The following is a 15,101-nucleotide window of genomic DNA, read 5'->3' on the forward strand; positions in this document are numbered from 1 at the left end:
ACACACACACACACGCACACACATACACACACATACACACACTCACACACACACACATACACACACATACACACTCACACTCAAACATATGCACACATTCACACACACACACACGTACACGCGCACACATACGTACTCACACTCGAACATACGCACACATTCTCACACACACACACAAACACTGACACATACGTACACACGCACACATACACACACACACACACACACACACATCCATCCACTCACACACGGACACGTACACACATGCACACTCTTTCTTTTGGATTACTTTCTGCTTTAAAGAAAAAAAAATGAATATAAAAAACACAATTTTGATGGTCATTCTCTTGTCCATTTCTGACACAGTCTCCTTTTGTTAAAAGCAACACCTTTTCCTACTCGGATCCATGAACCAACAAAGTAAAGTGCTCTTTTGAACCCACCACTGTGAACAGAAATGTGGAGGAGACAGTGTTGGACTGGGATGGACAAAGTCAGAAGGACAGAAAGATCAAGAGGATGCGAGAGATCAAAAGATCCCACAAGTCCCTGCAGGTTACCAAGGGTGTTAGACGGTGTGAGGAAAGTGTCATCAGCTGAAAAACAAGGGAAGGGATGACCTATAATCCGAATAAATGAGGCAGAGAGATAATGACAAACAGGTTAATAAGAAGGTGGTGCTGGAGACAAACCAAATGATTGAAGTAACATGGAACACAAACAGAAGCTGCTGGAAAAGCTCTGCAGATCAAGCAGCATCTGTGAGGAAAAGCAGAGGAAGGGTCACCGGACCTGAAAGGTTACCTCAGATGTTTCAATAGAAATTGGCAATTGTTGGGCAGTATCCAATCTTGTGTTGTTGTAGTGTCTGCACAGTCTCGCTAATATACCACGCCTCGGAGAATCCTTACCCGCAGATGGATTCAAGCAAGAGTACCCTTCATCGTCCAGTACTTCCCCTCACAGCCTGTCCCTCACAGCCTTCAACACGTCATTAATGACAACAAACATCTCACCAAGGGTCAGCCCTTCACCTCCACTTCTCACCTTCAAACAACCAGCGAACCTTAAACAGACCATCGTTCCAACAAACTGCCTAGCCTTTCGGATCACATCGATCAAAACACCACACCACCCTGGCACAGCACCCTCTGCAAAACATGTCAGATCACCGACGTGGATATTACTATCACACTTGGGAACAGTACCCACCACGTACACAGCAGACACTCATGTGACACAGCCAGTGTTGCCTACCTCATACACTTGATGTGATGATGCCCTGAGGCATGGTGTATTGGTGAGACCATGCAGACACTACAGCAATGGATGAATGGACACTGTGCAACAGTGACCCAGTCAGGAATGTTCTCTCCCAGTCGGGGAACAGGTCAGTGCTCAAGGACATTCAGCCTCCGATCTTCGGGTAAACTTTCTCCAAAGCAGCCTTCGAGATACAGAACAACACAGAATCGCCAAGCAGAAACTGATAGGCAAGGTCCGTACCCATGAAAAGGGCCTCAACTGTTATCTTGGATTCATATTGTACTACATGTGACTCCACCATACAGTTCTGTGTCTGTACAATCTTCCTCGCTGAACAATGAGACCTTGGAGTGCAGGTTCATAGCTCCTTGAAAGTGGAGTCGCAGGTAGATAGAATAGTGAAGGCAGCGTTTGGCATGCTTTCCTTCATTGGTCAGAGTATTGAGTACAGGAGTTGGGAGGTCATGTTGCAGCTGTACAGGATATTGGTTAGGCCCCTGTTGGAATTTTGCATGCAATTCTGATCTCCTTCCTATCGAAAAGATGTTGTGAAACTTGAAAGTGTTCAGAAAAGATTCACAAGGATGCTGCCAGGTTTGGAGGGTTTGAACTATAGAGAGGGGCTGCACAGGCTGGGATTGTTTTCCATGGAGCGTCGGAGGCTGAGGGGTGACCTTATAGAGGTTCACAAAATTATGAGGGGCATGGATAGGGTAAATAGACAAACTATTTTCCCTGGGGTGGGGGAGTCCAGAACTAGAGGAGAAAGGTTTAGGGTGAGAGGGGAAAAGATATAAAAGAGACCTAAGGGGCAACCTTTTCACACAGAGGGTGATACGTGTATGGAATGAGCTGCCAGTGGAAGTGGTGGAGGCTGGTACAATTACAACATTTAAGAGGCATTTGGATGGGTATATGAATAGGAAGGGTTTGGAGGGATATGGGCCAGGTGCTGGCAGGTGGGACTAGATTGGGTTGGGATATCTGGGTCGGTACGGATGGGTTGGACCGAAGGGTCGGTTTCCATGCTGCACATCTCTATGACCCTATGACTATCACCTTGATTACTTGTCATGATCCCATCACTGGAATTAGTTTGTACAGTTTAGATGACATGTTACTTAGGATACACACTTGGCATGTGACTCTTTTACCCAGCAAGTTGTTCCAGCTGTTTAGTTGGTCTCCAGCACAATGTAATATTTGAGTTTTTTTGGAATTATCTCTCTGCCTTAATTACTCGGATCATAGACCGTACCTTCACTTGTTACTCAGCTGTTTGATACTTTACTCCCAATGTCGGTCCCTTTCGATCACCCGCAGAGACTTGTTATGCAGCCTGTCGACACTCCCACTCACACCATGTGTACGACCTTTATATCGGCCTGCCTATAAATTCTGTGTTCTGTGTGCTTCCATCCCCTTCACCTGACGAAGGAGCAGTGCTGCGAAAGCTTGTGATGCCAAATCGCCGTGTTGTACTGTAACCTGGTGGTGTGTAGTTACTAATGTTCTTCAGCCCAGTCCAACCCTGGCCCCTCCACATTGTAATGTACAGTGATGAACTACTTTGTCTTGAGACACAGAGAGAAGAAGAGGAAGAGAAACCTGGAGGGTTCAGTGAAGGTAAAAGGAGTGGAGGAGAAGGGAAGTTAGGATGAGGCGATGGCCTTGTGCAGTTATCACACGCTGTTCATCCAACGACTCAGAAAATGTTCTGGGAACCTGAATCCAAATTTCACCAAGGACATTTCCCGACACTAAAAATCTGGAAGTAAGTGACCCGGTGTCTCAGTGGCTCGCCATGCTGCCTCAGAGCACCAGGGACCCAGGTTCGATTCCCACCTCGGGTGACTGCCTGTGTTGATTTTGCGCATTCGCCCCGTGTCTGAGTGGGTTTCCTCTGGGTGCTCCGGTTCCATCCCACAGTCCAAAGATGTGCAGGATAGGTGAATTGGCCAGGCTAAATTGTCCCACAGTGTTCAGCAATATGTAGGTTAGGTGCATCCGTCAGGGGTAAATATAGGATATAGTGGAATGGGTCTGAGTGGGTTTGTCATCGGAGGATCACTGTGAACTTGCTGGGCTGAAGGACTGTAAGGATTCTATGTAAGGTTTAACCTTTGGGGCAGCATGGTGGCTCAGTGGTTAGCACTGCTGCCTCATAGCACCAAGGACCCAGGTTTGATTCCAGCCTCAGGTCACTCTCTATCTGGAGTCTGCACATTCTCAGCCCGGGTTTCCTCCAGATGCTCCAGTTTCCTCCCACAGCCCAAAAGACATACTGGTCAGGTGGATTGGCCATGCTCAATTCCCATTGTGTTAGGTGCATTAGTCAGGGGTACATAAGCGGCAGGGGAATGGGTCTGGGTTGGTTACTCTTTGGCGGGTCGTTGCGGTCTTGTTGGGCTGAAGGGCCTGTTTCCACACCGGAGGGAACCGAATCAATTCTCTCAAAAGGAAGATGTTACAGATATAGAACAGTATGGTGGGGTTATGTTCAATGTGACATGAACCCAAGGTCAGAGTTGAGGTTGTCTTAATGGTTACAGGACTTAGCTATCAGTTTCTGCTTGGCAATTCTGTGTTGTCGTTTATCTCAAAGGCTGCCATGGAGAACACTTTCCCGAAGATCAGAGGATGAATATTCTTAACCCCTGAAGGAGGGAGCAAACATTCCTGTCTGGGACATTGTTACACAGTGTCCTTTCATCAGTTGCCAAAGCGTCTGCCTGGTCTCACCAATGCAATCAAAAGAAACATTCCTTGAATTTTGGCAGACACAAAAAGCTCTCGTTCACTCATCTCCTTCAGAGAAGAGAATACGACCATCCGAGCTCAGTGTGACCTTACATGTGGATCCAGACCCACAGGAACGTGCCTCACTCTGAACTACTCCTGGGAAAATTAGGGATGGGTCATAAATGCTGGTCTAACCAATCCCAGTGATATCCCTTGAATGAATGAACACAGTTGTGAATGAATACAGACCAACAGATGGAGAGAATGAGAAAGGAATGGAAGTAAAAAGAGAGATGTGGACAAATTATGAATGTTTGAGGGGAGACATAGCTTCCATGAAGTGTCTCATGTTGAACGTATCACATGAAGCATTAAATGTTTTGTTTCCTGGTGAATATTTTGAGTGTGCGTGGTTGTAATTCATCTGACATTTGTAAAGGGAATCAAGACACAACTCCCATAACATATATTTTTCTTCATGTTGTGTCCACACAAATTAAGATGACAAACTTGTGAACGGATAGAAGTCAAACAAAGACACAATGCCCACAAGATGTGTTTTTCTTCACTTTTATTCCTTTCCCCCTGAGCTCTCTCTCAGACATGGACAGAAACACCCCCAATGTTTTGTGAAGGAGAGAAAAGGAGGCGAGGGAAGTTTTCCACGTCCCACGGCTCAAGCAGATAATTTCTCCTCTTCATCTCTTTACGTGGAGAATAACAGGGGAATTCAGGGGGGACATGAAGATTGGAGAGAACTCAGAGATGGGCACAAACTGTGTGGGGTATTTCAGTCTCAATCACTTTTCTTATTTTGATGTAGGGATACATTCACGGATGAGAGTGAAGGGATATTTCAGAGCCCTCTTCAGCTCCTCTCTGAATTTACTCTGGGTCAGATCATAAAGGGCAGTGTTTGTACAGGAGCTCAGGTAGAAGAGCATTGTCCCAGATATGTCAGCGATCATAACAGGATGGTCATAACTGGGGTAAAAATGGTTGTTGGTAATCTCCATCAGTAAGAAAACACTGACCTTGGGCATCCACAACAATATAAAACTGCCCGAGACAACAAACAGCAGGATGATGGATTTCCGCCTGTTGACCATCTCTGCATCTCCTCTCTGGTCCCTGTTACTGGGAGCTCGGAGACACCTGCGTGCCCGGTTTGCCAAGACAATGTGCCTGACGGTCAGAGCATTGAACAGCAGGATCAGGAGGTAGGGGATCAATGGGTTCAGCAGCTGGTGGAGCCAGAAAAATGCCACCCATCCTGGCAAGATGAAGAACTCTGGTCTGATGCCACAGCCCCAGGGCACACCACCCCATGTGCCCAGAGATTGGTATTTGTGGTAAAATGGAATGTTTCTCAAAATGCTCACTAAACAAACAATGGTTATCACTGAGGCTGCTGTTCTGGCAGAACAATATCTGGCTTTCAGATTGTGGCAACAAATGGCCACAAAGCGATCAATAGTGAAGGCGATGGTCAACCAGACGGAGCAGTCAATAGCAGCATAGCCCATGATGACGTTAAACTTGCACACCGCTGTGTAAAACAGGAAGGAAGCTGGGAAGTACTTGAAACCAAGAGTTTTCAGTATCACATTGAATGCAATGACCAGGAGATCCGCTGTTGCCATGGAAATCAGGTAGATAGATATACCTTTGGTGATGCCACATTTTCCACGAGAGAGAATCACAATTGTCAATAAATTTGCTGGAAGACAGATTGAAACATTATTCCAGGTGTGTGATTGTGAACATTCCCCTTGTTTTGGACCAGGCCAGAACCCACTGAAAACATTTAGACAAAGTAGCCTCTCCCCTATCTTTTTCTCATTTTTAATTGAGATGTGAAGTGAATATTCCAGTTGTGATTCAGCTGGTCAAACCACTCAGCTTAAAATAAAACAGAATTTATTTAAATACTACCATTGAAACATGAACAAAAGAAAGCAGAATTTAGAATAAATTAACTACTGGAAAACTTAACAACTTGACACACAATAATTAACTGTTCCAATCTAGTAACATCCCACAAACACAGCCCTTGGCACAAAGGGAAATTTAAACACAGATTCTTTCAGGCAGGAGGGAACAGCATCCAGAAAGAGATTTCAGAGAAAGGCAGAGGTATTCTTTACAAAGCTTTTAACCTTTCATGTGACTGCTACAGTTACAAAATGAGAAAAAATCTGTAATGGGAGAACCAGCCTCTCGTCTTCCATTGTTTAACTAAACTCTTCGACACCTCTGCTTTTCCAGCCTCTCTTCAAAACATCCAAGCACAGAAGTGGAATGTTGGGTTAGTAAGTTTGCCAATGACACAAAGGTTGACGGTGTTATAGATAGTGTCAGGGGCTGTTGCAAAGTACAACTAGACATTGACAGGATGCAGAACTGGGCTGAGAAATGGCAGATGGAGTTCAACCTGGATAAATGCAAAGTGCTTCATTTTCGAAGGTTGAATTTGAATGCTGAACACAGGGTTAAAGGCAGGATTCTCGGGAGAGTGGAAGAGCAACAGGCTCTTGTGGTCCACATACATAGATCCCTGAAAGTTGCAACCCAAGTTGATAGGGTTGTTCAGGAGGCTTATGGTGTTTTGGCTTTCACTAACAGGGGGATTGAGTTTAAGAGCTGGGAGGTTATGCTGCAGCTCTATAAAGGCCTTGCTAGACCTTGTTAGGCTTGGAATATTGTATCCACTTCTGGTTGCCTCATTATAGGAAGGATGTAGAGGCTTTAGAAAGGGTACAGAGGAGGTTTACCAGAATGCTGCCTGGATTGTAGGGCTTGTCTTATGAAGTGAGGTTGAGTTAGCTCAGGCTTTTCACACTGGAGAGAAGGAAGGGGTGACTTGGTCGAGGTGTACAAGGTAATGAGAGGTATGGCTAGAATAGATAGCCAGAGACTTTTTCCCAGGGCAGGAGTAGCTGTCACAATGGCTCATATATTTAGGTGATTGGAGGAAGGTAATATGGTGATGTCAGAGGTAGGTACGTTATGCAGAGAGTGGTGGCTGTGTGGAATGCACTGCAAGATTTGCTGGTAGAGTCAGAGACATTTGGGACATTTAACCAACAGCTGGACAAGCCCATGGATGGCAGTGAATTGAGGGGTGTGTAGGTTGGGTTGACCTGAGATTAAGATAAATACTCTGAACCACATCGCGGGGTGAAGGGACTGTACTGTGCTGGACCGTTCTATGTTTCATGTCCTCGAACCTTTTTAAAATGACAGCATTGTCACGACTGCCATTGTCAGCACTGACATCAAGAACAGGAACGTCTTTACAACAACAACAACTGAGAGGTTTTTGAATTTACAATGACCAGGCGCCTGAAAAGACTTTACCACCTACAGTGCATGTGTGAAAAATGATAAATTTTGGAATTAAGGAAAGGCAGAAGCAAGGTGGACCAAGTTCCCACAAACAGAATGAAAGACTGTACTCGTTGTTTCTGTGCGTGATGCTGATTGAAGTAACCAAGGAGCACTGATACCTTCGAATGTTTCATATCCAAGAAAGCAATCGAATTCAACTTGAAGCTGCATGTGGAACCATCATCTCAGACTGAGGAGGACATCATCAGTAACGCTCCGCAGGATAGGGTTTAGAATTATGCTGAAATTCTGGAGTTTGCTCTGAACACAGAATCTTGAAATTCGAACTATGTAACCCATCGAGCTAAAGCACCTTGACTGGGTTGTTAACGCTAAACTGACTGGGAGTTATAAATCCTCAATGTGCAATTCGGTGAGCTAGCTGCAAAATAGAACAGTAGAACACAGTTCAGGCTCTTTCTGCCAAAATGTTGTGCCAATCTTTTATCCTACTCTAAGATCAAACTCTAAGATCATTTTACTGTCATCCACGTGCCTGTCCAAGTGTTGCTTAAATGTTCTTAAAGTGTCCGACTCTACTGTTACCATTGGAAGTGCATTCCACTCACGCACCGCTTTCTGTTTGATGATCCTGCCTCTGACACCTCCCCTCAACCTTCTTCCAATCACCTGAAAATTATGCCCCTCATGATAGCCGTTTCTGCCCTGGGAACATATCTCTGGTTACCCACTCTATCCATGTCCCTCATCATCTTGTACACCTCCATCAAGTCACCTCTCATCCTGCTTTGTGTCAATGAGAAAAGCTGCAGCATAAACTCGATGCTGTTAAAGTCAATCCTCCTGTAATGAAAGTCAACACACCATATGCCTTCTTAACAACCCGATCAACTTGGGTGGCAAGTTTGAGGGATCTATGGACACCAAGATCCCTCCATTCCTCCACACTGCCAAGAATCCCATCTTTAATCCTGTATTCTGCATTCAAATTTGATCTTCCAAAGAGAAGTTTTCCCACTTTTCCAGATTGAACTCCATCTGCCACTTATCAGCCCAGCTCTGCATCCTGCCAATGTCCCAATTTTTTACTATTAACATGCAGTTTTATTGGTTAATGCCTGATGTCTTTTCGCTGCTCGATGCTCTCTCTTCCACTAAGGGAACTCATGGTTATCAGAGCAACAATATTGGATCTTCGCACAATCCCATCAATCACCATTAATTCAGAATCTACACTTCCATCTTGTAGAGCAAGAACCTAATTCCATTTTGTTAATAATTTTAAGCACACCACTCAATCAGAAAGGGGATTGAAGTAAGAGACCTACTTTCATTTACTTTGCAATCTCCATTTTGTTCAGAATGACTAATGTTTCATGCAAAGAGTGTTGTGGGAAAAAACATATAATGGGCTGTTCACCACGGACAGCCCATGTCGTTATTTATGTTGTACACTGAGAAAAAGGGCTAATCATTTTCAGGTCCAATGTTCCAATATCCATCATCACTCCTTGCTAATATAAATCAGAAGGGAAGTGGGAGAACTTAGATTAACCAGAGGACAGAGAGTGTGCACAGCTGTAAAAAAGGCAAGGATTGGAAATAGGTTGTATCTTGGGGCAGTGACAATGTTTTGATTTGAATTTGTCCCTGAGAAGATATTAAAAGGAGGATATTACTATCATTCCAACACATCACAGGGATTTCTCAGAAGTGATTGCACCTTCTTTCCATTCTCAGTCATGATTATATTGACTAGTATCTGTGGTTATTCATTCTGTGCACGTTTATCTTCCTTTACAAATGAGACTGCTCTGTGGAACCACTTGAAACATTGGAATTTTGACAGGGGCAGAGCATGCCCCAAAAACCTTATTGAATTCTTTGAGGAAGTGATGAAACACATTGATGAAGGTAGAGCAGTGGATGTGGCGCAAATGGATTTTAACAAGGCATTTGATAAAGTTCCCCACAATGGGCTCATTCAGAAAGTGGTCATAGAGGGTGGTGCTGGAAAATCACCAGTCAGGCAGCATCTGAGGAGCAGGAGAATCCAAGTTACGGGCATAAACCGTTCATCAGGAGTGATCATAACTGCCCAACCAGCTGTGCTTTTCTAGCATCACACTCTTCATTGATGTCCATCATAGGACAAGCCAGACAGAGAACAGCCAGGGAATTCCTAGAGGCATGGCATTCATCCTCAAACTCCATTAACAGACACATCGACCTGGACCCCATATACAAACCACTACAGCTGAAACTGACACCCGGAAGCGGCAAGAACAAACCACTATAAATACCGGAAGAAACATCAAAGCAGCGCTTCACAGGAGGCTCCAATAGCACTGATTATGTTCCCGAGCCAGGGAACGAAACGTTTGCAGCAAAAACTTCCAGCTCGGCGAACAGAACCACAACAACGGACACCCGAGCTAAAAATCTTCAACCAGACTTTTCATGCACTCTCTGTCTTCTGGTTAATCAAAGTTCTGCTACAGGAATCATCATAATTTTAATCGTTTCTAACATTGAAAACTGCAGAGAACTACAATGCCAAAGTGCTTGGGGAGACTTGTACATCAAACACAGAAAGCTGGCAGACAGGAGCAGCAGATCATCAGAAAGGTCAATGGAATTTGTCCCTGACTTCCAGGGGGTTGTAGTATAAGAGTAGGGAATTCTTACTGCAACTGAACAAGGTTCTGTGGAGACCACATCTGGAGAAATGTGAGAAGATTTGGTCCCATCATCTATCATTTCATTACAGGCAGTTCAGAGAAGGTACTGTAGCAAGATCCCTGGAGGATTTGTCTCGTTTGCAAAGATTACACAGGTTAAGACGGTAGTCACTGAAGTTAAAAAGAGTGGGAGGTGACATCATTGAAAGAATGAGGATTCTAAAGGGGCTGGACAGGGTCAATGCTGAGAGGATGTTTCCCCTCATGGGAGACTCTAGGACAAGGGGGCACAGTCTCAGAATATAGGAGCTGAAATTTAACACTGAACTGAAGGGAATGTCTTCCCTCAGTGGGTTGTGAGTCTTTCAAAATCTTTGCCATTGTTAGCTGTGAGATATAAAAAATCTTTTGTATATTTTAGGCTGCCTTACTAGATTCTCGATCAGTCGGAGGATCAAGGGTAATTGGGGAAGAGCAGGATGTGGGGAATCTAAGATCATCCGAGATCTGATTTATTAGTGAAGCAGGCTCCAGGGGTAATTTCTTCAGGTTTTGGGGTTTATTCTGCTCACGCTCTCTATCCCGCCATCCCTGCACCCCCCACCATTTTCAGTTCCAAGGACACTGGGCAACCTCTTTCCTCTCTCCATACAACTGAAGATTCACATTCCTGGGAACATTCCGGATAAATGGCACTGCAGCTTCCCCAAGGTCACTCCTTCAATCAGTCCATCCACACCCGCTTCCAAAGTAATCCATCAAATATTTTGCCATGAAACACAGACCGAACTACAAACACCACAGTCAGTAACGGGGAAGATCTCCTCACCTGGAACACAGACAATTGCAAAGAAATGGAAGAAAGCGAATAAGATCTGTAGAATTATTGGTCCTTGCATTGTTAATGTTGGGTGATCTCATTCATTAACTCTCGCGCAGGGCTTGGAGTCTGGACTGAGCTCCTGAGATAAGAATCAACACTCATTTATACATGATCGTAAACCATGTGTGATGTCTCATGTTAGTTCAAATCTAGTCAGCACTCTCTTCAACCCCATCCCCATTACATAGCACAGTTCCACTACACTGGTTTATTCCATGTGGAGATGCAAAAGGATTGCAAACAGCACTCCCTAAGGAATGTTCCGTAAAAATAAAACTTGTAGTTGTTTTCCAAACACTTTTCTGACAGCATTCATTATTATTATTTCTTGTTCATCTCCTACTTTCTTTCAGTTTAGTTTCACATCAGTCACTCAATATATTATTGTCCATGGAGGGCTCACATCCTGGAATTAAGGGACAGCAACAGACTGCTGTCCTTTATCTTCTCGAGAGGATGTTTTCAACGGTGCATTGTGTATTAAGGAGCTCAGAAATAGTACTTGCAATTGAAATGATCTTAAAATAATGGGAAACATTTTATTTCTCAGATTTTAAAATGAACTTGAAACACATTTCTAATCAATATCAAAATGTAGCAATCTTCCACTGAATAAAACAATAAAGCAACGACATGGATTTCAACCGAGCCCATTCCTGCTCCATCAATTGGAGTCCAACTCAACCCATCCCCATCCAACTGAGTCCATTGGAACTCAGCTGTGCTCAGCTCATGGATGTTTTACACACCCGAACTCACACTGTTCGAGATCAACACAGCACCCAGGTGCAATGGTTCCAATTCCAAAGGAACCCAATATCACGGCACATTCAGCAACAGTTGTGTATTTGTTCATATCACTGAGTTGCTAAGTTTGTTCCAGTCAAGTTAATACACACACTGGACAGATCTGCTAGCGATTCTGTGTTTTACTCTTTGAAGCATGGATTCAGTGTTCTGCATAATGGCAAATGATGGATCGGCTAATCAAATTATCATTAAGAAAGAAAGTACTTTGTTGCAGTTATTGTCTGGCACTTATCAGGATCATGTGCAAGAATGCAAATTCAAGTGGAAAACCACCATTGATACTGTATGGTTCAGTTTAAAGTCACAGACTGGGAATGTGAGTACTTACCAGTGAACATAGAACAGTTGCTATGGAAGTGATGATAGACACGAACAGCATATTTAAAGTTGGTCATAAAGTAAACAAAGAGTTTTCCACCTGATGGAGAGACTGAAATTTTGGTTTGTCATGGGATCTAATGGTGGAACTGCAATGTGCCACAGAAAGGTCAGCTGTGTCAGTTTCCACATAGTGAGAAATTTAACGTTGTACCAGGAAAGCAGATCCAACCATCCCTGTGTGACAATCAGGGTGAGGAAGTTGAGAAACATTCAAGATCCTCAGAGCAGTGCCATCCTTCCTCAATGGTGTTTGAAATGGAAAGGGAACCCAGTTAGGCTTCAGTTTGATAAACTCTTGGTTACACTTGATCTGTGTAAGTTCATCGTTGTGTAAGGTACCGCTCCTCAGGAAGATGGTACTGGGCTTTGGAGAATGTAGAGTGTGGATTCAACTGAATGACAGGAGGAGATAAAGGATGGGATGATGTGTGTGGAAAGGGGGAAACAGGAACGGGTGTGTGGGCGGGGCAAACAGTCTTAAATGTCAGCCAAGTGCATTGAAAGACTGACATCATAAAGTACCCCAATCATTCAGGTAGAGTGAGGATCTGGAAACCTTCCCCCCAGTCACTAACCATGTTGGGAATGAATTACATCCTGCATTATTAGCACGGGCACAATTCTCTGGTACAGACAAAGGGTGAGTGAGGAAAATGGAGCTGCACCATCTGACTGAATGATATGCGGAACCAGTGGCCTTCAGAATTCAACCTTTCTGGGTCTCTGAAAGTGGGGTTCAACTGTCCCTTTCAACAGGGGGTTTTCAGGGAGAGCAGAGGACAGGTGAGGGATAGCTGTTAGATCTTCTCTGCTCTCTCTCCAGTGGCAAACACATCCCTCTGGAAACATGCAGTTTGCTGTCTGTGGTCTAACCAAGTTTATCCCACTCTGCACTGGAACTCAAGCCCCACTATTTACTGAGTCATCCAAAAGTTGAACATTTGATTAAAGCGCCAAATTGCCCAAATATACACATCGTAATAACAGAATATGGGCCTGCAGCTTTCATTGCTATTTAACTGTTTAACATAATCAAACCAGTTTAAACCAATCACAAAAAAAAGCTGTTTTGAAATGCCAATCTGTAACTACAATTTAATTATTCTCTCTTTTAAGAAATCCCATCCACATAAACAAAGTCTGAGAAGACACAGATATCCCATTTTGCGATAAAGTGATATGGATGTTTTCGCTTCACTGACTTTTCCGTACCCTGGTATTCTCCATGCACTTGGCTGCAGTGACCTGTCCAGGGAACAAACAAGAGATTGTCACTGTGCTGAGTCTCCTGAACACACAACAGCTGGTGCTATTTGGAAAACTAACCAAAATAGCATTTCTGATCAGAATTGCAACGAATGTGCATGTACACGCGCGAGCGCACGCTAACGCACACACTTATTCTCTCTCTCACACACACGCACTTACACACGCACACACTCAAACTCACCCACACATGTACACACACTCATATACATTCACAAATGTGCTCGGACGCAGACACGCATGCACTTACACACAGACACACTCACAAACACATGCACACAGATGCACACTCAAACACACATGTACGCGCAAACACACCCATATCGATTCCACACACACACAGTTACACACGCACACTTTTTTTTGGATTCATTTCTTCTTCAATGAGACAATAATGAATATAAATCCGATCATTTTGATGCTAACTGCCTTTTCCCTCAGGTGGGGAGATTTGAATGCGGGACACAAAAAATGGTGATTAGAGAAAGATTTAATAAAGACATCAGAATCGAACTTTTTACACAGATGGTGCGGATTGACCTTTCTGAGCAAGTGGGGAATGCAGGTACATTGACAAAGTTTAAATGACATTTGGATGGATACATGAATTGGAAAAGTTTGGAGGGACATACACCATGAGCAGGCAGGTGGGACTAGTTTAGTTTAGGTTTGTTGTTGGTCTGAATTTGTTGGAATGAAGGGTCTGTTTCCGTTCTCTCTGAACCAAGGACTATGACAGTAGCTTATTCTAAGACTATAACCACCGTCCTACACAGTGTCCTTTTGTTCAAAGCAATACCTTTTCCCACTTGGGTCCATGGTCCATTCTGAACACAGGTGTGGAGGGGCCAGTTTTGGACTGGGGTGGACCAAGTCAGAAATCACATGACACCAGGTTATAGTCCAACAGGTTTATTTGAAATCACAATCTTTCAGAGCACAGCCCCTTTGTCAAGTGAAGTGAGAGTGAAGCTCTCAGAACACAGAATTGATAGGCAGGGAGACCTGGGCTGGGCTGGGGGGTGGTGGGGGGAGGTGAGGGAGAGGTTGCAGAGAGATCAAAAGATCATGCAAATGTTGTGAGTGGAGTGTGGAATAATAAGTTTCTGCAGGTGACAAACGGTGTTAGACGGTGTGAGGGAAGTTTCAACAGCTGAATAGCGAGTGAAGGGATGGTGTATAATCTGATTAAATGAGGCAGAGAGATAATGGCAACGAATTAATCAGAATGTGGTGCTGGAGACAAACCAAATGTCTGGAGTAACATCGAACACAAACAGAAGATGCTGGAAAAGCTCAGCAGGTCCAGCAGCAACTGTGAGGAAAAGCAGAGGAAGGGTCACAGGACCCAGGATTGGCGATTGTTGCTCAGTGTCCATTCATCTTCTGTTGTAGTGTCTACACGGTCTCGCTAATACACCATGCCCAGGGCATCTTTGCCAGCAGACCAACACAGTCAATAGAGTGCCCTTCATCGTCTAGTTCTTCCTAGGAGTGGATGACTACGCCATGTTCCTCACAGCCTTTAACAAATCATTGATAGAGACAAATATCTCACCATGATCAACCCTACGTCTCCACTTCTCACCTTCAAACCACCACCCAACCTTAAACAGACCACCGTTCCCAACAAACTGCCCAGCCTTCAGGATCACATTGACCACAACGCCGCACAACCTTGCCACAGCACCCTCTGCAAGACATGTCAGATCATCACCATG

This window comes from Hemiscyllium ocellatum, chromosome 38 (assembly GCF_020745735.1).
Source record: "Hemiscyllium ocellatum isolate sHemOce1 chromosome 38, sHemOce1.pat.X.cur, whole genome shotgun sequence".
NCBI lineage: Eukaryota > Metazoa > Chordata > Chondrichthyes > Orectolobiformes > Hemiscylliidae > Hemiscyllium > Hemiscyllium ocellatum.